The 23,617-nt window shown below is 33.0% G+C and overlaps 1 long non-coding RNA gene across 1 annotated transcript in view; it reads left to right on the top strand.

The window, feature by feature from the left end:
- LOC105882966 (uncharacterized) overlaps positions 1–23,414 on the top strand; it is a 127,324-nt gene extending 103,910 nt beyond the window's left edge. The window contains exons 2-4 of the long non-coding RNA XR_012922544.1: positions 5,568–5,668; positions 20,391–20,550; positions 23,187–23,414. This is a non-coding gene — a long non-coding RNA (uncharacterized LOC105882966). The remainder of the gene's footprint in view (positions 1–5,567; positions 5,669–20,390; positions 20,551–23,186) is intronic.
- Positions 23,415–23,617: the final 203 nt, after the last annotated feature.

Raw genomic sequence — 23,617 nt, 5'->3', positions numbered from 1 at the left:
GATCCGTTTCTGATGTGTCAAAATGGGCAATAAAGACTGATTATTTAAACATTAAACATAGGTTATGGGGTAGATCTTTTAAAATATCTTTTAACAGTACTTATTGAAAACTGAGGTTAAATCCTTTGACTTGCTAAAGTATCATTTCAATACATTTGAGAAAGATTTTATATACATATACACACATACTCTCTACCCCAGCACAGATGAAAGATTATGTAACAAAAAGTCATGGAACATAAAAATACATTTTTGGTGCATAGAAAATAATGTGAAAGTTTTATAAATGCTGAGAATTAAGTTAAAACCCAAATGACTCTATATAGTACTGTAGATCATTTATCAATTACATATGCAAACAAATGTTTTTTTCATTTGTTTTTTTAAGCAGAACTTAAAGATAAGCTTCTGTTTCTGTTTGAAAACTAATTCTGTGTATCATATGATATCACAAAATCAGAAATGAAGTAGTATCATTTTTTAATTTAGCCTATCTCATTAGATGTTAAAATGCCCTTAACTTTTGTTGATATAATTATCTACTTTGTCAAAATATGTAGTGATCAGTATGCTTTTTTGTCTATTTTCTGGAGATGTGTACTTCCTACCTCCCTCATTGTGTTTACAGTGAATGTACGGTTTGTGTACAGCAAAAGAGCATCAGAATTTCCCTACTTAATGGAGTTTAGTCTAGAATTGCTAGCTGTAAACAAAGATGAGAAAAGGGAATTTTCTTTACCCAAGAATGTAGTCCAGTGTCTGAAGTTTCAGTTTATGAGCTTAGCATGTTTTTTTCAAATGAATTTCCATTTTGTAAAAAAGTTGTAGATATTCTTTATGCATGATAGCTCAGTGTTACCTAAGGTATAGATTTAATTTGAATTTCCATAAATATACATTTTTTAGTAGTTTGGGAAAAATTAAAAAAAATATGCTGCTCTCAATTGAGAATACAAATCCTAATCAATGTCGTATTTATCATGAGCTTATTGTGGGCAAACACTATCATACATGATATAGGAAATCTATTTGAACTACAGGGCAGTGGCTGTGGTGGTGATGGTGACAGTAGTGGAGGTGATGATAATTTCACTTATACTCACACCTAGTTTTAAAAGAAATTTTGTTTTCTGAAATAGAATAGTAAGATATAACATACCTATTCTCTAGGGGCAAAAAAAGACCTGCATACACCAAATAATGTATAAAACCAAGTTGCATTGTGCCAAGTAAATGTCGTAGACATATGAAGAATGCAGAAATGTACACACAAGGTGCTTGAATCAGGAGCACCTTTATGTAAGGGGTGTGAGTTGAACTGGCAGCATTTTACATGAAGTGAGCCAGGATAGAAAGCCCGGACGCGTGAATGGATTTGGAATAGTAAGACTCTAGGATCTGAGAGACTTTTTATGAGACCATGACAAGGGGTGAATACAGGGAAAGCAGATTAAACAGACATTCTGAGCAGTTTGAACTTTCTCCTAAAGCAGTGAGAAGACACTGAATGCTATTAATATTAACTACCATTTGCTGCATCTGCCGTGTTTTCAAGCTTTGTGTTACATACACACTTTGTGTGTATTATCTCTAGCATTTTTCTACAACAATATTCTTAGGCAGAAAAGTAATATGAAGGGAAATATTAATAGAATAGCTTCACTTTCCCATATTTATTCATCATGGTAGAGAAATAAAAATATTGGCTCCACTCAGTTCTGCTACTTACAGCTATGTAGATTTGGTCAATTTTACCAATTCTTTTTTGATCCTCAGTTTCTCATCAGTAAAGTGAGAATAATGTGCATCAAACTCATGGGGTATTTATGAAGATTAAATAAGAATATGTATAAATAACTGAGTAGAGAGGACATAGAATATGTGAGTTCAATATAGCTATTTACATGACTAAGGATATATATATATTTTTTGAGACAGTGTCTCACTTTGCCCAGGCTAGAATGAGTGCCATGGCATCAGCCTAGCTCACAGCAACCTCAAACTCCTGGGTTCAAGTGATCCTACTGCCTCAGCCTCCCGAGTAGCTGGGACTACAGGCATGCGCCACCATGCCCGGCTAGTTTTTTCTATATATATATTAGTTGGCCAATTAATTTATTTCTATTTATAGTAGAGACGGGGTCTCGCTCTTGCTCAGGCTGGTTTCGAACTCCTGACCTTGAGCAATCCGCCCGCCTCGGCCTCCCAGAGTGCTAGGATTACAGGTGTGAGCCACCGCGCCCGGCAGGATATTGACTAGTAATTTAATATTCCCAGTATTTAAAGTGATCAAATTTAGGGATTTTTTTTCCTCAAGCCTTCCACAGTTAGTAGCATATTGACCAAGAATATGGCAATCTCCTTTTTATCTACTTCATCCCAATCTTTTGGATTGCTATACTAACTTACACTGAACACTTTTCAAAAGTTTTTCAAGCTTACAGGATTTTGGTAAGAACTTAAGAAAGATGGGAGAATGTACTAAGGTAGAAACTGAAGAGTTGCTCTGGATCAGAAGGAAAAAAAAGGAGAGTAATTTCATGTGGTTGTCCTTTGTTTGAGTCTCGTTTTTACTTGTTTTAATGGGTGAAATAAAAATGCAACTGTAACTAAGAAAATAAATATTGAAATAAGTATTAACATCAGATTGTAAAGTGGTAGAAAGGGTGTTCAACTTTAGTCTAATTGCATCCTTGCAGGTTAGATGTGTTTCCTGAAGGCAGCAGATACTTGGCTTGTGTTTTTTGCCCACTTTTTGATGAGATTATTATTTTTTTCTTGATGGTTTAAGTTTCTTTTCGATTCTGGATATTAGTTCTTTACTGGATGTATAGTCTGTGAATATTTTCTCCCATTCTGTATGTTATCTATTTACTTCTTTTGCTGTGCAGAAACTTTTTAGTTTCATTAAGTCTCATTTATTTATATTTGTTTTAGTTGTATTTGCTTTTGGGGTCTTGGCCATAAATTCTTTGCCTAGGCCAATATCCAGAAGAGCTTTTCCTAGGTTTTCTTCTAGAATTTTTATGGTGATAGTTATAACATTTAAATCTTTAATCCATCTTGAGTTTGATGGTGCTGGGAAATTGGAGAGCCCCTATGCAGAAGAATGAAACTGGATCCTTATCTCTCACCATATACAAAATATTTATTTTCTCCTCTTATTTATCTAATGTTTAGTTGACTAGATTGTATCCAAAGAAAACTTCCAGTAAGAGTTAAATGCAAAGAATATTGCTTTCAAAAATTTTAGTCAGTGAGATAAAAATGCAGGAACTTTGTGTGAGGACTCTTCATCCTTCCCTTTATTTTACATGTTGGGAGAAAAGTTCAATAGTAGGCAGGCAGGTGACATAAGGAATGTTGCACTGTATAATAAAATTCACAAGTTACTTCTAGCCTTACTTCTACCACATAAAAGCTACGTGATCATGAATAAATTATTTTATCTCTTAATAATATTATTCTCATCTGTAAAATAAAATCACTAAATCTAATACACTATAAGATCTTTTTTTGCTTCAACTTTAGTTTTATGGAAAGCTGCAGAGGGATTTTGACATCACTTTGGCAGTAATGGGGCAACTTCACTAAAAGTGTTTGAATGAAGAAGATGAAAATCAAAATCATTTGTATATAACCTCCACAGCATTTCTGGGTAAGCGATTTCCAAGTGTATGGCAAAAATGAAAGTCTTAGAAAGCATTTAGTGGCCATTTTTTGTATTGAAGTTTACAGTAAGAAAATTATATTGACACATGCTTAAAAAGCTGAGAAAAGTGGAGAAAGGGAAGGAAGCTAGAATGAAAAATAATTTCTTTGGCAAATTAAATGATTTTATCAAAATCCATTACAATTTATTAATTGTTAGAAAGAAAATAAGAAAAGAATATAAAGAAATGAAGAATGTATATCCCAAGGGACTATTTGGTAAACAATGCCTCCATATAGGCTTATAAGAAAAAAAAATGAAGTGGTGAAACATGCCTTATAAATGAGTTTTTGGTATATGTGCAAAGAGTTGACACAGCACTAAAATATTTATATGTAATCTATTATCTTGGTAATATTGCACATGTAAATATGGGGCTTGAATACTGTAATATTCATAAAACACTCTTCAGTAGTAAGGGGCAAAAAGATTTGGCTAACCATTTTGGGCTTCTAGATGCCTACATGGACCTAGGGAATGGCATTCTGAGCCTGTTTAGGAGGATAGAAATGAATGATTAGGAGAGGAGAGAAGAAACAAGTCAGGAAGGTATTATAGGGAGGGGAGACAGGCAGGAGGTATATATATATTCACTACCCTAAATTACTCACTTGTAACAGGAACTCTTGCAGACTGAGATTACATTTTGGAAGAGAGAGTTGAAAATAATGTCGATTTCTGGAAATAAATCTTTGTAATAGGTCAGACATATACCAAAGAGGTACAAATAATAAGTGAAATAATTTATAAGACAGATTTTATGTGTGGAGTGAAATGTTTTGCATGTTGAATAAGTAGGAGTACTGGAAAATGACAAGTCTTTTCTCATGTGTTATCTCAGACATCATTCCTCCATTAAGCCTTCCTTGACCTGTCGAAGTCTGGATTTTTTGCTCTCTGATGAAACTGTATAATAGCAGCCCATAAAAAGTTGTATCAATCACAATTGTCTTTATACATTTTTATCCCCATTCAGAAGGTAAGCCTTGAACACAAGCAGGTTTTATTTTAAGCATGGTTGTTCATTTCACTTAGCACTCTTTTTGCCAAGTAGTAGGACAACGTAATGAACTATTGGTCAATAGTAGCAGAAATTAAGATCGCTTATGGAGAAATACAACATGAAAAACCATAAATACAGCAAAAAATAGTAGTGAAAACAAAAGTGAAGTGTCTAATAGCCAGGGTTCTAATAAAAATGAGGTGGTTTTCTATCCAAGATGCATCACCTACTATGTCATTGAGAATTTTCATGTTTTTAAGTCTTAGTTTCCAAAATTGTAAAATGGAGACAATGACAGTGGCCATATGGTTTTTATGGAGGTTGAAATGCAGTGATACATTTGCATATCTAATACATACATATGTAATACATGACTAAGTGCTCAAAATGTTAACTACTATTTTCATTAACTACAACTTCTATTATAAAGGTCATTAAAATATGGAAAAAACTGAAAGATTTTCTCACAAAAATTAAGTTTGTTAAAAGTAATATAGATTATTTTATATCATGAAAAAATGTTATTAAGGCTAAACAAATGCCTCTCAGTATAAATTTTAAAAAGGATGATATTAGAAATTGTATTCTTTCAACATTGTAGTAGGACTCCCTTATTTTCAATGCCTGGCACATAGTACATATTTAAAACATATTTGTCAATATGTGAAGTCACTTCATTTCTATATTGAAATTCAGAATATCATAGTCCTATATGCTGGAAAAGAGTTTTCCATTTTTTTTTTTCTTAAGTAGTTAAACTTCATATCCTCTTTGAGAAATAGGTCATTTAGTGAATCACTGGTGGAAAGAAAGTCTGCTCTAAAATACAATATATTTTCTCTTGGTCCACAGATACAAGTTTCTATATGATGCAGTTCCCTTTATGATTATGAAAATCGCTCTCTTTGGAATCTGATGGATACCCCCAACTTGAGTATGTGGTGCATGTGCATGTGAGTATTGTAAAGAAGAAAATTCAAGAAGATCATATGATTTAGAAAAAGTGAATGATCTAATATTTTTTTCTTTTTTAAGAACCAGGGTGTTGTCTTTTCTAATATAAGATTGAGAAATCCTCCCACAGCTGTATGGAATATATATCATATAATCACAGAGCACTTAAGGCAATGTGAAAATGTGCTTCCCACAAGAACACAAAGATGGAACAGAAGCAATACTTAAGAATATGAATACATTGGTTCCCATTGGCATTTATTACAGTAAAAGTATCAAAAAAATCACAGTGTATTTGCTTTATTTAATATATCAAGTTTGTATTACCCTAAAGTTTTGAGGTCTAATCTAATGCTTTTAATATATTTGATGCCTCTATATGCCTCAGGAATGGGGAGCATAATTTCAAAAGGAAAAAATTCTACCTAGAATAATAACTCAAATAGCAATGAGTGTATTTATGTGTGTACTTAATATGAAAACCATTCTAGAAGATTATGATCCCCACTCCCTGGAGATCATGATTCCCTCTCCCTCACCAATAAAATACACTGTGTTTTTGGCAATATTGTCCCTTTTATATGGCATGTAGTCTCTACTTTTTCTCAATGTGTGAACTCCAGCTAACCTTTTACATTTTGTAGCTTCTCTCATAACTACAGATGGTCAAATCACATGTTTTTTTTTTTTTTTAGTGAACGAGATTCAAAGTCTGGTAGTTATTTCTGAGAAAGCTTTGCTTTCTTGAATTTGGCCCTATACTTCTTTCTTCTCTTGCTTGGAATTCAATAAGAGGTTGGAATGGGAGTGCGCATCTTGGAACCATGAGGACAAAAGTCACATACCAACTTTTGTGAGTCAAGAAGGAGTCTAGTTCTACAGAAATCTTCAAGTATCCAAATTTGTGCTAGAATGGCCTACCTGGATACTTCCTAAAATTTAAATACATCAATTGGTTTCTGACCACAGTAGAGTGTTTTTATTTTATACATAGGAAGATATTCCTAACTGTTATATAATTTATTGCTGTGTATGTATAGTTGTGAAAATCTCATCCCAAAATGTTTCACTGTTGGCATAACATGGTCTATATACCGATGACTTTTATGTTTATATTTACATCTTGGACCTTTTGCCTACTTTCCATGTTCATGTGAATGTCTGTAGTGTTGCAAAATTATTAATAACAAGCCTGACATGTAACCTCATAGTTTCATTTACCCAGCAGGAGAAGCTGCTCATCTTTTAGGGTTCTCCATTTCTAGCTAATGACTATGGCATTTATGCTGTTTCACAGGCCAAAAACCTTGGTATCACACTTTGTTACTTGTATTCAAAACTCACATCCATTAATTCATCATCATCTGACTTTGTCTATAAAATATATTATGATGTAACCATTTTTCACCACCTCCATTGCTATTGTATGAATTCAAACCACCATTACCTCTTTCATGAGTCTCCCAACTGGTCTTCCTACTTCTGGCCTGTCCCTCCTTCAATCTATTGCAACAGTGTAGTAAGAAGGATCATATTGAAGAATAAATCAGTAATGTCATTTGTCGTCTCAAAATCACCTTTATTCAGAGTCAAAGTCAAAATATTTTCAATTGCTCACAAGGCTTGCAAGGCACTATCTTCAGATTATCTCTCTGAAATCCTAATACTCTCCACCTCTCTCACTCTATTACAGAGAGAGAGATTTAGTGGTCAGTGTTCCTAAATGGTTAAAAAATTATGTTACTCTTACTCTTTTTAATTTTCCAGTATGTCCTCATTTATTGAAATTTATCTCACACTTTCTCAATCAATGCAGCAATTTATTAGGCTGTAAATTTAACTAATATTATGATATGACAAGCCATAGTAATCAGGTTTCCTTCTGTTTTCATCAATGCCAGCTCTGTACTACAAGGCTTTAGAGACCTTTTCAAAATGGTCACTGACTTTTTATCTGTGTCCTTAGAGACTTATATGCCTCTGCTTCAAGTCATTCACTTCTGCTCTAAGTTGCTACATTATATTGTGGTCCTTTATTTATTTATTTATTTTGAGACAGAGTCTCACTCTATTGCCCTGGCTACTGTGCCATGGGGTCAGCCTAGCTCACAGCAACCTCAAACTCCTGGGTTCAAGTGATCCTTCTGCTTTAGCCTCCTGAGTAGCTGGGACTACAGGCACGTGCCACCATGCCCAGCTAATTTTTTCTATGTAATTTTAGTTGGCCAATTGATTTCTTTCTATTTTTAGTAGAGACGGGGTCTCGCTCTTGCTCAGGCTGGTTTTGAACTCCTGACCTCGAGCAATCTACCCTCATTGGCCTCCCAGAGTGCTAAGATTACAGGCGTGAGCCAGCGCCTGGCTCCTGTGGTCCTTTAATTTCTAATACTCTTCATAACTTTCTATGGTGCTACCAGATACCCGGGGCTTCAGTAAATAATATTAATATATTAATTCTTTTACCTCCACGCTTTGTACTATTATTTTTCATGCTAGAAAAAAAATGAAACAATAAAACATACATTCTTTCTCTTATACTTGAAGAGATGATTCCAAATACTGACTGTACATTTCCCTGATGATCTGTTACCTGTATTCTGTTCTCTCACACTCATGTCTGATTCATTTAGGGTTCTCTAGTTGCAAGTTTAAGCTGACTCTGGCTAACATCTTGAAAAAAAAAAAAAAGAAGGATACTAGAGTTCAAAAAAAATTCAATCAAAGACCATAAAACTAGGTTTGAAAATAGGAAAGAACAAAGACTAAGTGGAGAGAACAATAGGACATTCAGAGTCATGTCATAGCAAGAACAAACTTGTTAGGGCTCCATCCTTGTGAAAAGAAATCTATACATTAGTTAGTATGTCAATTGTTCAACATTTATAGACCCAGGAGAACATTCTGTTAGCTGGGCCTAGATATCTGATCAACCTCTGGCTCTGTGCTAAGTGAGAGAAAAGATCTATCTGGCCTTTTAGCATCCGTAGTGGACAGATTCACCATCCCACACAATTGGAGGAGAGGAGTACACCAAAGGAAATCCACCTATAATTTGAATAGGATAGAATGAAATATAAGTTATCAAAAAACATCAAATATCTACCACAGAGATCTTGTCCAAGATCAGTTCCCTAAGCAGCAGATGGCTACTATTAACATTATTATTTTAATATGTCTGGTTGAGAGTCTCCTCACCAATGTTATATCTACTTTTTTAAAAAAAATACTTGAAATTTTACCTATGGGAAAATTTTAAAAAAGGCATTTTTTTTTTCTTTTTTTACAAAGACTTGAAGAAGAAAAGGCTTAAGAAAATTGTGGATTAAAAGACCTAGCACATTTAAGAAAATCATTTTCATAGAGAAGATTATAAAGCCTGTAAAAGAGCCATCTTAAAATGTGTCAGGATATTATGATGTGTGTTTGTCAAACAATTAGATGATAAAATTACATCTCACATTAATTATATCTTACATTAATTACATGTAGAACTATCACCACATATTTATAGACATATATTATTATTCTGTTATATTTTTACTTTTTCTCTTTTTAAAGAAATTAGTCTACTTAGTTCACATAGGGTGAAAATAAATAAGACAACCCTCTTCACCTTTCCATTTTTGAAACACCAATAATTAAAAACTATGATCAATTCATTACATTAGTTTTAAAGCAGGAATTTTACTAATCTAGATAAATGTAGCTAACTAGTATTCACACAAAGCAAAGCAGAGGTATTAAAGAGATTTAAATGCTAGCAGGATTTATAATCACATACTTAATTTTGGATGTCTTTACCACTAAGCAATTTGGAAAGGCATTTTGAAGGCCAATGGGGGTTATGATACCTATAGCCAAACTTATTGAATCTTCTCTTTATCAACACCCTCACCTTATTGATGGCAAATATCAGAAATAAAGGATGAAGTTATGTAAGAAAATGACATATTTGTTCCTTTGTTAACTCCCACCAGCTAGGAAAGAGTAGGAAATATTATTTTTCTCAGAATGTATTTGATGAAATTACAATGTCTTAAAATACAATAATGGCTCCTTCTTGTCTTCTTATGGAACTTTAATCATTTCAAATTTACAGATTTCCTCTTCCTAATTTCTACCATTATGAATATGCTGTTCATTTTTTATCTTCATTCTATTACAAAAAAAATAGGGTTCCAACATAAAATAAAATCAATGATTTTATTGTTTCATAAATATAACTATAAAATATTTAACATCTACATTTATAATAAAAAGAAATGATACAGCTTTCTTCACTAACCCAACACATTTTTAATAAAAATACTCTAATTGTTGTCTTTTAAAGAGGCTACATAATGATATAAAGATGATAAAAAAAAACTGCTGAAAAACTGGATTCTAATCACTATAGTCTATTTAGTAAATCAAGAGTATAAGTGCCCCAGTTATTACCTCCAGGGTGTACTAAAAGTTATCTGTTTAAAACATTGAGAAGGGAAAATATCAGCCATTTTTCAAAAAGGAAATATCAGGCTGGGAGTGGTGGCTCACGCTTGTAATCCTAGCACTCTGGGAGGCCGAGGCAGGAGGATTGCTTGAGGTCAAGAGTTTGAAACCAGCCTGAGCAAGAGCAAGACCCCATCTCTACTAAAAATAGAAAGAAATTAATTGGACAACTAAAAGTATGTAGAAAAAAATTAGCTGAGCATGGTGTCATATGCCTGTATTCCCTGCTACTTGGGAGGCTGAGGCAGGAGGATCTCCTGAGCCCAGGAGTTTGAGGTTGCTGTGAGCTAGGCTGACGCCACGGCACTCTAGCCCGGGCAACAGATTGAGACTCTGTCTCAAACAAAATAAAATCAAATAAAAAATTCAAAAGGGAAAGTCAGGTGGAGATAAAATTAGAAAATACAGTGGAAATTATAATGGTTTGATTGTAGGTAAATTATTTAAACTCTTTAAGTTTTAGTTTCCTTATAGACAAAATGGAAAAATTTGACTCATGGTGTTTTTATGTGTATATAAGACAATATATTTAAATATAGTAGATGGGCTTTCTACTTTTCTTCCAAACCTCTTTCAATGTGTTCTGCCCTGCTACGGCTATAAAGCTAAAACCGTATTTCTCAATCACTCCTGAAATTCTGGACATGATACATATTTGGCTAACCTAGATGTACTTGCTCAGTATTTGGCAAACAGAACTGAGGCAGAGGCCATACTTCTGCTGCTGGAGAAATTTTGACCAGTGAATACTCCCCTGGAGGTATTTGATTTTTCTCTGGCAGTATTAGCAGAAGTCCAGTATTAAGTCATTGGCTTTGTATGTGACAAGAGGTAAGGCTGGTCCTTGTGACAAAAGGGTGACATGGAGAAACTAGCGAGAATAATAGCTACCATTGCTGGTCATGATGATTTTCTGCTTTTATGAGATTCCTGACTGTAGCAGTGGGCTGGCATTTCTGGAGCTGGCAGCTAAAGGGATAGCTTCCCAATTCTCTGTCCTGTTCCCAGTTGGAGAAAAGGCAGCGGTATCTTTGATGGCTTGGTAGCCATTTGTGGACACTAAGCCTAGAGTCTGTTTCTTGTATGCTTGGATAAATCCCTTACTTCAAGTGGCATGAGGGGGTAGATAATGTGTTCCAAAAAGAAACCTTGATCAATACAGTGCTAAATACAGATACCAATACACAGTTTATAATGTACACATGCATGCAAAAGAAAGTGCATGTAAAATTTTGAGTGTAGCTAAAATGATGAAATTCTTAACTACATCCTGAATGAACTCACCATTCTGGAAAGAATCTACAGATATCATTTCCTTTTAATAAATCAAATTTTACATATTAAAATACAATTAAACAGTAAATGGGATATAAATTAATTCTACTTTGAATTTAAAATTGAACTCTAATCATTATGCATTTGTAAGTAGGTGTTCTGTTGGCAAATCTAGACAAGGAAATAAGTCATCAGTGTATGTGCATAGTGTATTGAAAGTTTTCTGATGAATGCTTGATATAAACATTTAAGTGACATGCTCTGGAAAGTATATAGAGTGAGATAAATTGTATCCAAATCCTATGCAGTGAGAAAATACATCTTTAATAAAAAAATTTAAATCAAAACAATTTATAGATGTGGCCAACTATGTACTTTTTTTCAAAAGAAGTTTACATTAACTTATGGCTACATGTGTGCAGTCTACATTTGATTGCTCCCAAGTTATTTGAAAAGTCTCAAAACAACATTGAATGCATTTAAAAACACGTGTTGCTGCTAGAGTCTTTTGGAAAAACAACTGTAGTAAGTCACCTTGTGGTCATCAAGAACCGAGTCAGCTTAAGTAGCAATAACCAGGAGATGTATGATAAAGGCAGGAAAACTGAAAGTCTTTGGCTTCTGCCTCCAGCAAATTAACAGGAAATGAACAGTTCAGGACATATGGATAGACTAAATATTGTAATTCTTTGACTAAATCAAGAAATATTGCACAGGATACACTTCATGCTGTTCATTTAAAGCAGCTATAATCACCAATATTGCAATGTATTTTTTCTACTAGCAATGCTTTTGTATCAAGTTATTAAAGACAAATGGCCTCAATTGTATTATGTATTTTCAAACTATTACCCAAGTTTCATAGTTTCTAAGATTTCTTAAAAATAAAGCAAATATGTACTTTTGGGTTCTCAAGTTTATATGATGAGAATCTAATTTAAAACTTCATAAGTTCCCATAAAAGCCTGCCTCCAAAATCATAGATGAAGAATTTAAAACTGCAAAGAATCTTGTAGCTTATCATGTCCCCACCCCCAATCTTCCAACCTCAACAATTTTAAAATAAGGGGGCAGTCTCAGATTAGTTAAAGGATTGAGCTAAGGTCACACCTACTGTGTGGAAATTAGCAGTTTGTTTAAGTATGCCATAATAATGGACATTTATCTTTCTAATTACATCCTCATTTAATCTCTTACACAGCGGTATATATAGATAATTTTGCATAACAAGATTATGGAAACTGCAAAGCGTGAGCAATTTTTTACTTTATTATAGACTTACTTTTTTTTTTTTTTTTTTTGAGACAGAGTCTCACTTTGTTGCCCAGGCTAGAGTCAGTGCCGTGGCGTCAGCCTAGCTCACAGCAACCTCAAACTTCTGGGCTCAAGGGATCCTCCTGCCTCAGCCTCCCAAGTAGCTGGGACTACAGGCATGCGCCACCATGCCCGGCTAGTTTTTTCTATATATATTAGTTGGTCAATTAATTTCTTTCTATTTATAGTAGAGACCGGGTCTCGCTCTTGCTCAGGCTGGTCTCGAACTCCTGACCTCGAGCAATCCGCCCGCCTCGGCCTCCCAGAGCGCTAGGATTACAGGCGTGAGCCACCGCGCCCGGCCTTAGACTTAATTTTTGAGGTTGGGTCTGGGTAACTGAGATAGAAAATCTCACAGGCAGATTTGAAACCTGAATGGATTTCCCCACTGTCCTATCCAAGAGCCAGTATTTATCATCTCTGCAGCCTCATTTGGACTACTAGGGTGACAACTACTTGTCTTGTTTCTGGATCTTTTGTCCTGACCTAGAGGAAGGGTAATCAAAGGTGAGCCATGTAAGGTGGTTAGATGAAGATCAGCAGCATATTGGAGAAAAGGCAAGTTCTCCATTTGCAGGACAATTTAAGCACAGCATGAGTGGCTCTGGATGGACAACAAACAGGAGAACAAAGGGGCTCTGAGATTCCTCAGCACTGGATGGGTGAGAGATGGACTGCAGACCTTGGCCAGCTTCCACCACACCCCGTTGTTCTGGATAAGCAGAGAAGGTGCTCGGGAGTTCCTAATGCCAACCCCAGTCCTTTCTCCAGGACATACTCATGGCCAGCTCTTTAATTTTATGACCTCTAGAATACCTCTAAGGACATGCCTTCTCTCCCAATCCAGGTGGCTTTCATCTCATCCCTCTCCCACCAAAGGAGCAGATGATTTAGCTCCACCTGTTCTTTTAATCTATTGATTTGGCTTTAGCCTCTATCCCCAGCTTTTCTTCGGGGTTTCCCTTTAGATTCTAAAAAGCATGCTTGTAAAATATACAAGATTCTCTTTTCTTCTTTTCAGGCCTGCACTAATAATGCTGATTCATTTCTATACAGTGCAGATGATGTTGAATGTTGAGGTGGAAATAATATCAAAGTATATTAATGAATATTTCACATATAAGTAGAAAATTAATACTAATTTTTAAATAATTAATGTTTTATACACAAGTAGAATGTTTTCTATTGTCAGCCTAAAGCCACCAAGGATTATAAAATTTCTGCTTTAGCCACAGAAAGCATTAATTTTTATTTGTGTGTATTCTGTAACAGGAAATTTGGTGGATGTCAGCAGCAGGATGTTCATCTTGAGGGAGGTGTCATCAGCTTGTCACAGATTTATAAACCAGGTCATAGGAATAGAAATGGCCTGAGGGTTGCAGCATATTTTTAGAAAAATTATGCATTTTAATCACTTTGTTTAGAGTAATTTCTGATGAAGTGGTTAAATCCTCTTCCTGACTATTGTACTAGCATAGACACAAACAATGTTGAGCTTGGCAAGGACGAGTGTGAGTACTGGAAATAGGTCAGAAGACAATGCAGAAGGGATTAATGTGTGTAGAAGACACAGATGAGAACCCAGGAATGCATATAACCATTGCTACCCAAACAATTCACCAATATCCTTGCGAGGCAACTGTCAAGACCATATTATGTCTCCCCACTCTTTCCTCCCCCCACCTCTTGAATGCCAACTGTACTAAATATTAGAGATTCTTCCACACACTAAACCATTGAGTCCTTATAATGGTATTCTGTATGTACAACATTTTCCACATATTAGGGAGTAGCGAACTGAGGCAAAAGGCAGTCAAGATCATATAGCAGGTGCAAAAACCAAAATCTCCAACATGTTCTCCAGACTCTAAGTGCACTGATACTTGTACCACGTCAGAAATGCCTCTGGAGCTCCTAGTACCACGAGAACCTGTGCTGTACAGTGCCTGTACCAGATGCAAGGACTGCTTCAAATTATAATCACATACTGCTTCAAATTAAAATCACTTTGCCTGCATTATTTTTATTCAATCCTTAAGTTAATATAAAAAGACAGACTCTGTTATCTTATTTTCTGCTTCAGTTACTTTCTCAGATCACACACTTAGATGCCTAAGATAGTGTCAAGGACAGGCATTCAGACGGCAGAACACTTACTATTAATACTAAACATTCGGCTATAAATCAAAAGCTAAATGTCAAAATCACTCATTGTCTTTGTTTCTAGTCTTTTGCAAAGCATTTTATTAATTTGTGCATTTTAAAATGTATTGTATCTACAAGCATTTTGCACCAAACACCTATATGCAATAATTCTCAGTTTTATTAGTAATAGTTAGACCAAAGTTAATTAATTAAAAAATCTATATACAGTAGTCCCCCTTTATCCACAATTTCACCTCCTATAGTTTCAGTTACCCACAGTCAACCACTGTCTGAAAATACTAAGTAGAAAATTCCAGAAATAAAGAACTGATAAGTTTTAAATTGTGCACCTTTTGGGTAGTGTTATGTACAAAAAATTGTACATTTGAATTATTAAATCATATAGTTTTACTATGAAATGTTGAATTTGATCAATTACAGATTAAATTTCAAAAGGACTTTAGCTGATTTATAAATTTAGTAGAAATCATATAAAATCTATGCATTTTTATGGGTTTTTACTCTAATGAAAAGGTAGCTGTAAATAAATTGCAATTAAAATTTGAAGTAGTTAAAGCTCAAAACAAATTCCAGGCAATTCCAAACTCAAATAAATCAAATAACAAACAAATATTTAGTTATTTTTTACATAGGCCTCTGGAAATCTCAATCTAATTTTTATACAATGCTTTCTTTATGTAGACTATTTGTCACAAGGATATATTAGAGTAAAACTATTGACAAAAAAGTTTTTCTGAAGGAAATTAAAGCAGTATACTCTATGATGCTACTAATTAAAGTTAATGTTAATTTCATTTAATATGATTATTCCTATGTTTGGATTAAATTCCACTTTGTTGCTGGCTGTTTTCTACTTGTTCTATCTGTTCTTTGTTTCACTCTTCTTAACTTTTCTTGGACAACTATGAATTTTTATAAGTTAATTTTTTCTTTAATAGTAGCTTATCACTTACACTTCTTTTAAAAAATTAATGGTTTCCCTGGGGCTTGATATATATACATATTTGATCAGAATCTACCTTTAAATAATATCACACTATATGCACAGTGTAAAATCCATACTCTCTCTTACATTGTTACTATCGCTAGTAGAACTGTAAAATAATTTATATGTTTAGGAAAATAATTTATCTATGTATGAAAAAATCAAAATTCAAACAATCACTTCAGGAAATCTAATTTAGGACATAGTTTGGAGAGTAGAAATTTATTATGAAAAATAGCCTTTAATATAGCATCATTTACAGCAAAAAAAACCCCAATTTTTAATAAGTAGAAAAATAGTTATGAATAATTATGCAAATATTACAAGATGTGACAAATTAGTCTTTGCCAATTAAAATTGATAACTTCAATGTGAAATGATGTGGGATACGCTTAAAACTGAGAAAAAAGAAGTAACAAAATTATGCATGTAGTAGAGTATAATTGTACAAATAAAAAACAATGTGTAGAAAAACAAGTGGAAGCAAAGTACCAAATGACTAAAATAAAATTTATAGTACAATATATGAAATAGCAAAGTAATTTTATACTGCATCTAGAAGAATGAATAAATGAGACTATCCAGATTTATTCAGTAAAATTAGATTAATGAGTGGGCTCCAGGTCTACTAAATATAAAACTGTCTTATTGCTTTAAAAATTAAAACTATATTTGTCTAGTTCAGGAGCAGATCAATAAGAATAGAAGAGAGAGCTCCTTAATAAATGCTTGCATAGTCAAGACTTTAGATTACTGTACATCTGATATTTAAAATTAATGTGAAAAGATGGAGTAAACTGGTAAGCTAGCAGATAATGTAGGGTTTATAAGCAGATGCTTTAGAATTACACTTAGTTTTTATGCTAAATGTCAAAACTGTTATCTGACATTGTTAAAATTATATAAATTAATATAGGATAAATATTTACACTAGAGTTTGTTAAGAAGATTAAGTTTATTGACAAATTTAACATAATAAAAGCAGCTATTATAACTAGGGTTATCATTATTATTATTCTATCAATGTTCTTGGGAAAAACAAGTCAGTTCATAAACACATGCGTACACACACACGAGTGTCAAAGTGTTACAAAGACAAAATCCAAAAACTGTAGATAAATATTATATTTTATATGTGGAGCTAGCAATTATATACAATAAAGATTTTTTAAATGGAAAATATTTATAGATCTGTCTAAGTAAATTTCAAAATTCTTCTCTATAATAAAATATGGCAATCTTGGTTTACCTTGAAATTGAGATGACAATACCAAAAGTATTGTCAAAAGAAGAAAGAAATTCTATTCACACAAGATCTCAAAAAAGTATGACATGCATAAAAGTTTGGAAAACTTCAGATAATATAATTTGACAGATACCTGCCTAAGAGAGGGATAATTTATTTCTTAGATACAATAGGAGAATAAAACTTCACCTCATCAGTTTGACTACTGCAATAAAAACCATTTTAAAATATACATGACTATTTTTCCTTCTCCATTTCCTCTCTCTGTCCCTCTTTCTTCATTTCTTCTAGAATAATTAGGTTAGTAAAAAACATAAGACAGTGCCAAGTGAGGAAGGGAATCCAGCACAAGCAAGAATAGTGGCATGCTGGTAAATAGATTCTTTGGAAAAAAGCACTGATTTGTGCAGTATTTGCCAATTTCTGTAGCTTAAATATGCCAACCATGGCAGATTTCAAGCTACCAACAATTGAACAACCACTTTTCAAACTTCATAAATATTTAACAATCAGCTCTTGTGATCCTGAATGTGCCAACCATAGCACATCACTGGATTAGAACCTTCATGAAGGTGAGGAAAGCAGCTGAGTACACAGCCACTCAGAAAGGTTAGGAGAGTGGTTATGGACAAGTAATGGTGGGCTGGAGCTGGCTCTCACCAAATTGCACGAAGTCAATTCTGTGCATCTTATCCTAGCTGTGATTTTCAATGACTTCAAGTTAATAGTTTGAAATCTGCCATGGTGGGAATATTTGTATTACATAAAATTGATGACTCAGGGATTTTTTGAGCCTTTTTTGCAAAAAAGAGAATTCTATTTGCTTCAGATTATAGTATCTGAAAATAGATGAGTCTGACAAAAAGCAATAAAATGTGTTAAAAATTTTGGCAAAGTTAGGTCAATTTTGATGGGTTTATTCATAATTTTTTTAAAAGAAAACTTGTGAATCTTTTGCTACTAAATACCATGTTAATGTAAGGCTGTACTTTTTTCCCCTTTGTTAAAATTAGCATGTATCAGCACATCACTACATACATAAGGGATTAAGGTTTCTTCTTGGAGGTGAGAGTCACAAATACATAAATGGCTAAATTAAGAACAAATTAATTAAAAACCGTGGAGAAGACAAATTTATTTTTTAAAAGAGAAGCTAATACATTTTAGAAGGGATGATGTGATTAGAAAATCATCATATTAATAATTAACTAAGATAAACATCAAGGGATTCCAAAACTAGGAAATATGGTTTTGGTAAGTACTAGGATATTCACATAGCCCCAAATTAACTTTTCTAAAATACTCAAAAATTACAAAAGTAGAAAGAGTTAATGCACATTGGAGAAAGATGGTAGACATCCTCTTATTCAAGTGATCAAAGTTAAAATAACTTTGATGGGCAACTTGATATCATGCACTGCCCCACAGGAATAAGAAGAGCACGGCATAACTTCTGTGCTATATCTTACAAAAAACCTGAAAGTATTTTTGAAGAAAAATCAGATAATCTCCAATTGAGAGAAATTCTACAAAGTAGAATTTTACAAAGTAGAATTCTACAAAGTAGTTTTCAAAATTGTTAAATCATGAAGGTCAAGGAAGGTCAAAGGAAGTATTCCCAAGTGAAGGGTACTGAAGAGACATGACAACCAAGTGTGTAAATTAGGAACTTGGACCGGCGTTTTGTTATAAAATGTACAATTGGACAATTGGTAAAATTTTAATGAGGTCTCTTGGTGAGGGAGTATAGGAGAATTTTTTGTTCTACACTTATAATTTGTCAGTAAGTTAAAAAATCATTTTAAGTAAAAACTAAAATGAAATAAATAAAAAAAAATCCAAATATAAAACACAACAAAAATATTTTCAGCCTGCAAAAATCTTCAGGATTTTTTTGAGTATTTGGAGTTTAGCACATCATTGGGGTTAGGTAATATTTAAGTTTGATTCTAAGAGGAAAAGAATTTATAATTCATGAGCAGTGCGTGAGCACTTACTTTCAATTCCATTCTCAGAGTCATTTCTGCTCTGACTTCCACTCCCATGGCATCTTGCAATATAACACATATGTATATGGGGAAAGGTTTTGTTGCTGACTTGTACTCGAACATTATTTCTTCCCGATATTTTATTAGCTTACACACTACCGATACAATCAGTGCAGAGCTTTCAGATTTTGAAGTTATTTAAAAATTTATATAGGTTGAAATAGCCACCCATTAGAGTAATACAGGAAATTAGAGGCATTATAAAGCAAATAGTCAGTTGAAGCAACAAAGAAATAAGGAAAATAAGAAGCAAAACAGCACAGTCACTATAGACCATTAAGCCTATAAGCAAAAAATACATGTTTAACAGAAAATTAGAGAAATTAGAAAATAACATTTTTATGCTAAACATAATTTTGTTTGTATGACAAGCTTTCATATTGTTGAAGTTAGATCTTTGTATTACTAAAAATTTTAAAATTAAAATTTTAAATTTTTAGAGTGTATATCTCTGTTTCACTGAGGAGTAATGGAACTACTAGTAGTTATGTAATCTGTCCAAAGTACACAATAATGAAACCCACAATTTAACATGGGCAGAATTATTCCTGAACAATTCCTTAACTCCTCATAAGAAAATATATGCTTAAACTAATTTAAGATTATTTTATTTTTTTCTTCATTTTTTCATGGATCTTTGTGAGTTTTAGTCATTTTTGTATTATTGGTTTAATATTCTATGTTATTCAGCAATACGAATGTGCATTATACTAATAGTACAAACACCAATTTTAAGAAACAAAATGTGATGCATTTCAAATGAAATAAAAATTTTATTTTTAAAGAGAATATAAATGTAGAAATCTTACATATTTAGGTATGTAGATATGTCAATAAATTATATATATCACATATAATATGTCTAATATATAACAATGTTTGATATATATTACAGCATATAAATATATACTAACAGATATGTAGATATTTCAATGTATGAAATTTAGTTATATGTAAATTTAACACTTGTGTGTTTTTTAAAATAGTTGTAGACAGCTTTCATGACACAAATATAGACTGCTGAAGGAATGGAGAAAAACGATGGGCTTAGATAAGGCAGAAACTAGGTAATCATTTTGAAACTCACCAAGGTTTGGCTATAGGATTTCCCTGCTTCCTTGATGAATAATGTAATTGCATAGTTCCACAGAGCACTTAATATTTAATGATAAGAAGTTGGCTTATTCTTTTTCTAGGTGATGAGAAAACCTCTGCACCCTTCTTCATATTCATAACCACCACTGTGTATATGGTATCCTACAATTGAAATGGACACTTGGTGAAAATAATGCAATCACACATGAAATTTCCTGTTTAAATTCTGGTCTATTGAAATCGGGTAGAGTCACTGGACAGGTAAATGCTATCATAATTTCATAAGATGTCTTATTTCAAGTTTGAAAATAGAAGGAACTATGCAGAAATCTAATCATTCTCTTAGAGTTAGTTCTGCTGATTCTTGCATAAATATGAGGACTGACCTTTATAAAATGGAGATTAAATAACAAAAAATAACTGTTGCATATGTCTTTTAATTGAATTGAATTTTCTCCTCTCCATATTGTTCATTTAATGTTTGAATGTCCAAGAAGAATTTACCAGACACTTCAGAATCCTACTGTTTAGATACCCACCTAAGCAGCTGACATCACCTTTTACAGGCTCTGGAGATGAACTGCATTTGTGAAAGAGCTGTTCATTAGTACTGAAAGGGCACTGAGGAATCAATTGTGAATGGACGTGGGCAGCTTTGTTTGTTTGTTTTGTAACCAGTTTTAAAAGTTCTAAAACTTTTAAGGCCAGAACACATTGGGTCAGAGGCAACTCTATAAAACTATATAAAAGCAATCTTAGTCCTCACATGGTCCCTAACTGGACCCTAACTGTTACAGTATGACAGATATTTTTCTCTTTTTTTATTTATTTTTTATTTTTTATTTCAGGATATTACCAAGTACAAACGTTTTGGTTACATGAATTACTTTTTACCGTTTGAGTCAAAATTATAAATTGTGCTCATCACCTAAATAGTGTACATTTGCTTTTGATTCGTTTGTTGTTTAATTCAGATAAGACATTAGATAGCTCTGTTTCCTTTCAACAGTCAAAAGATTCATGCATCCCAAATAAAAGTATTTTCTTAATTAATTTAACTTTAATCAAACAACTAAACACTTTTAAAGACAGCAATTTGTATCATGTTAATTTGCGAGTGCATTTTAGTATTTAGCCTCTATTTTCTAGAGCAGTTTTAGATTCACAGAAAAATTGATGCTAATGTAGAGTTCCCACATAGTTCACACTCAGTTTCTCATACTGATAACATCCTACATTAGTATGGTAAATTTGTCACAATTAATGAATCAATATTGATTAATTGTCATTAACTATGGTACATAGTTTATTCAGATTTTTATCTAATGTCTATTTATGCTCTGGGATCCCATCCAACATATTAAAGTCTTCTTAGGCTTCTCTTGGCTGCAGCAATTTTTCAGTCTTTCCTTGTTTTGGATGATCATGAAATCTTTGAGGAGTGCCTGTCAGGTATTTTACCGAGTGTCCCTCAATTGAAATTTGTCCGATGTTTCTCTCATTATCATACTGGTATATGAGTTTGGGGGAGAAAAATCACAGAGGTAATTTGGCATTGTCATCACATCATATCAAAGGTACATAGTCCCAACATAACTTATCAACTGATAAAATTGACCTCAATCACCTGGCTGAGGTAGTATTTGCCAAGTTTCTTCACAATAAGGTTTTCTTTCTTTTTTCCCCATTTCCAAATTTAAATTTTTGGATGGAAGTCACTGTAGACAGCCCACCCTTAAGGAGTTGGGGATTTACTCTTTGAGGGCAGAATATCTACATAATTTATTTGGATTTTTTCTGCAGTGGAGATCTGTCTATTCTTTACCATTTATTTATTTAGTCAATAACTTATTTATGTCCATTTAAACTCATGGATATTTATTTTATACACTGGGTTACAGGTTCATACTTCTTTATTTTGTTACTCAAATTCTTTTTGCTTTAGTCATTGAGAACTTTTTCAGTGTTCTCCTACCTCCCTTTGTCATGCACCCATCAATGGAGAGATGGTGGGTTTATGTGTTGTTGCTGTTTTAATTTATTTATAGTTAATTTTTAAATTTTAGTTATTTATTGACTTTTAGTGCTGCCTTCCTCCTGTCATTACAAGATGCTCCAAACTCATCTTGTATCTTTCCTGCCCCAGTTTTAGAAAAAGTTATTTCTCCCAAGGAGCTCAGGATCCTTTTATCAGAGAATGATATTAGAAACCAAGATCTGGGTGCCAGTATGCTTGTTGCTACTGAGGAGACATTTCTTCTATGCTCTCTTAACTTACAGAGCAATGAAATATATGTGTGCAAACTAACCCATATGTATACACATATGTATAAATACTTCTATACCTGTATGTACCCATCTGTATTCATATGGAGCCAAACATGACTGTATACTGTCTCCAACTCTAACATATTACCATATAGATAGTTTTAGCTTCTTCTTGTTGTCCTATAACATTTTTAGTACAATACTAATAAACCTGGATCCTACTATTCACAATCCATTTACTTAAATCTTTGATTTAGAAAGTGTTTCTTCTGCTTCAATTTTCTGGAGGAGATTGTAGATAATTGGTATTTCTTTTGTAAATATTTGGTAGATATCACCATTGAAATGGTCTGAGCTTTATGCTTTCTCTTTTAGGAGATTATTAATTATTGATTAAATTTCATTTCTTTAGTTGATATAGGCCTATTTAGATAATCTGTTAATGTTTTTGTTGGTTTTGGTGGATTATGTTTTTTAAGGCATTGGTCCATTGCAACTAAGTTATCAAATTTGGAGGCATGGTGTTACTTATTTTCCTTTTGACATCCATGGAATTAGTAGTGATGACGACTCTTTCATTTTTGATATTAGTAATATGTATCTCTTCTAATTTTTTTGTTACCCTACAGGTCCAAGTTCTTCCACTCACAGAGTTGGTTAAACAACTGACCTTCTATTGGTCTTCATTTGGTAATTTGGAAAATGAGAATAAGAACACCAGCCATACATACTTCACATCATTGTCATGCTGGTAAAGAGATTACAGATTACAATCACCAACATTACTGCTGATATGTATATGGGAAGCAATTTCATTAAATAAATTTCCTGCATGTATCCTTTTCCTATCATGTGGATAAAGTAAATTAATAAATATGTTCATTTCAAAAACCTTATTATTAGTGCAGTATGAGAAATATTTTAGAAAAAGTGTACACTTCACAGATAATTTTATTTTTTATTAATTATTTGTAATATTCACATTATAAAATCATTGAAAATTACCTCACTATTAGAAATAAGTGTGTATTTTAATTTACATAATAATATAAAACTCTCA

This window comes from Microcebus murinus, chromosome 13 (assembly GCF_040939455.1).
Source record: "Microcebus murinus isolate Inina chromosome 13, M.murinus_Inina_mat1.0, whole genome shotgun sequence".
In the NCBI taxonomy this organism is placed as follows: Eukaryota; Metazoa; Chordata; class Mammalia; order Primates; family Cheirogaleidae; genus Microcebus; species Microcebus murinus.
The sequence above is the reverse complement of the archived record's forward strand: the minus strand, read 5'-3'. Positions and strand labels throughout refer to the sequence as shown.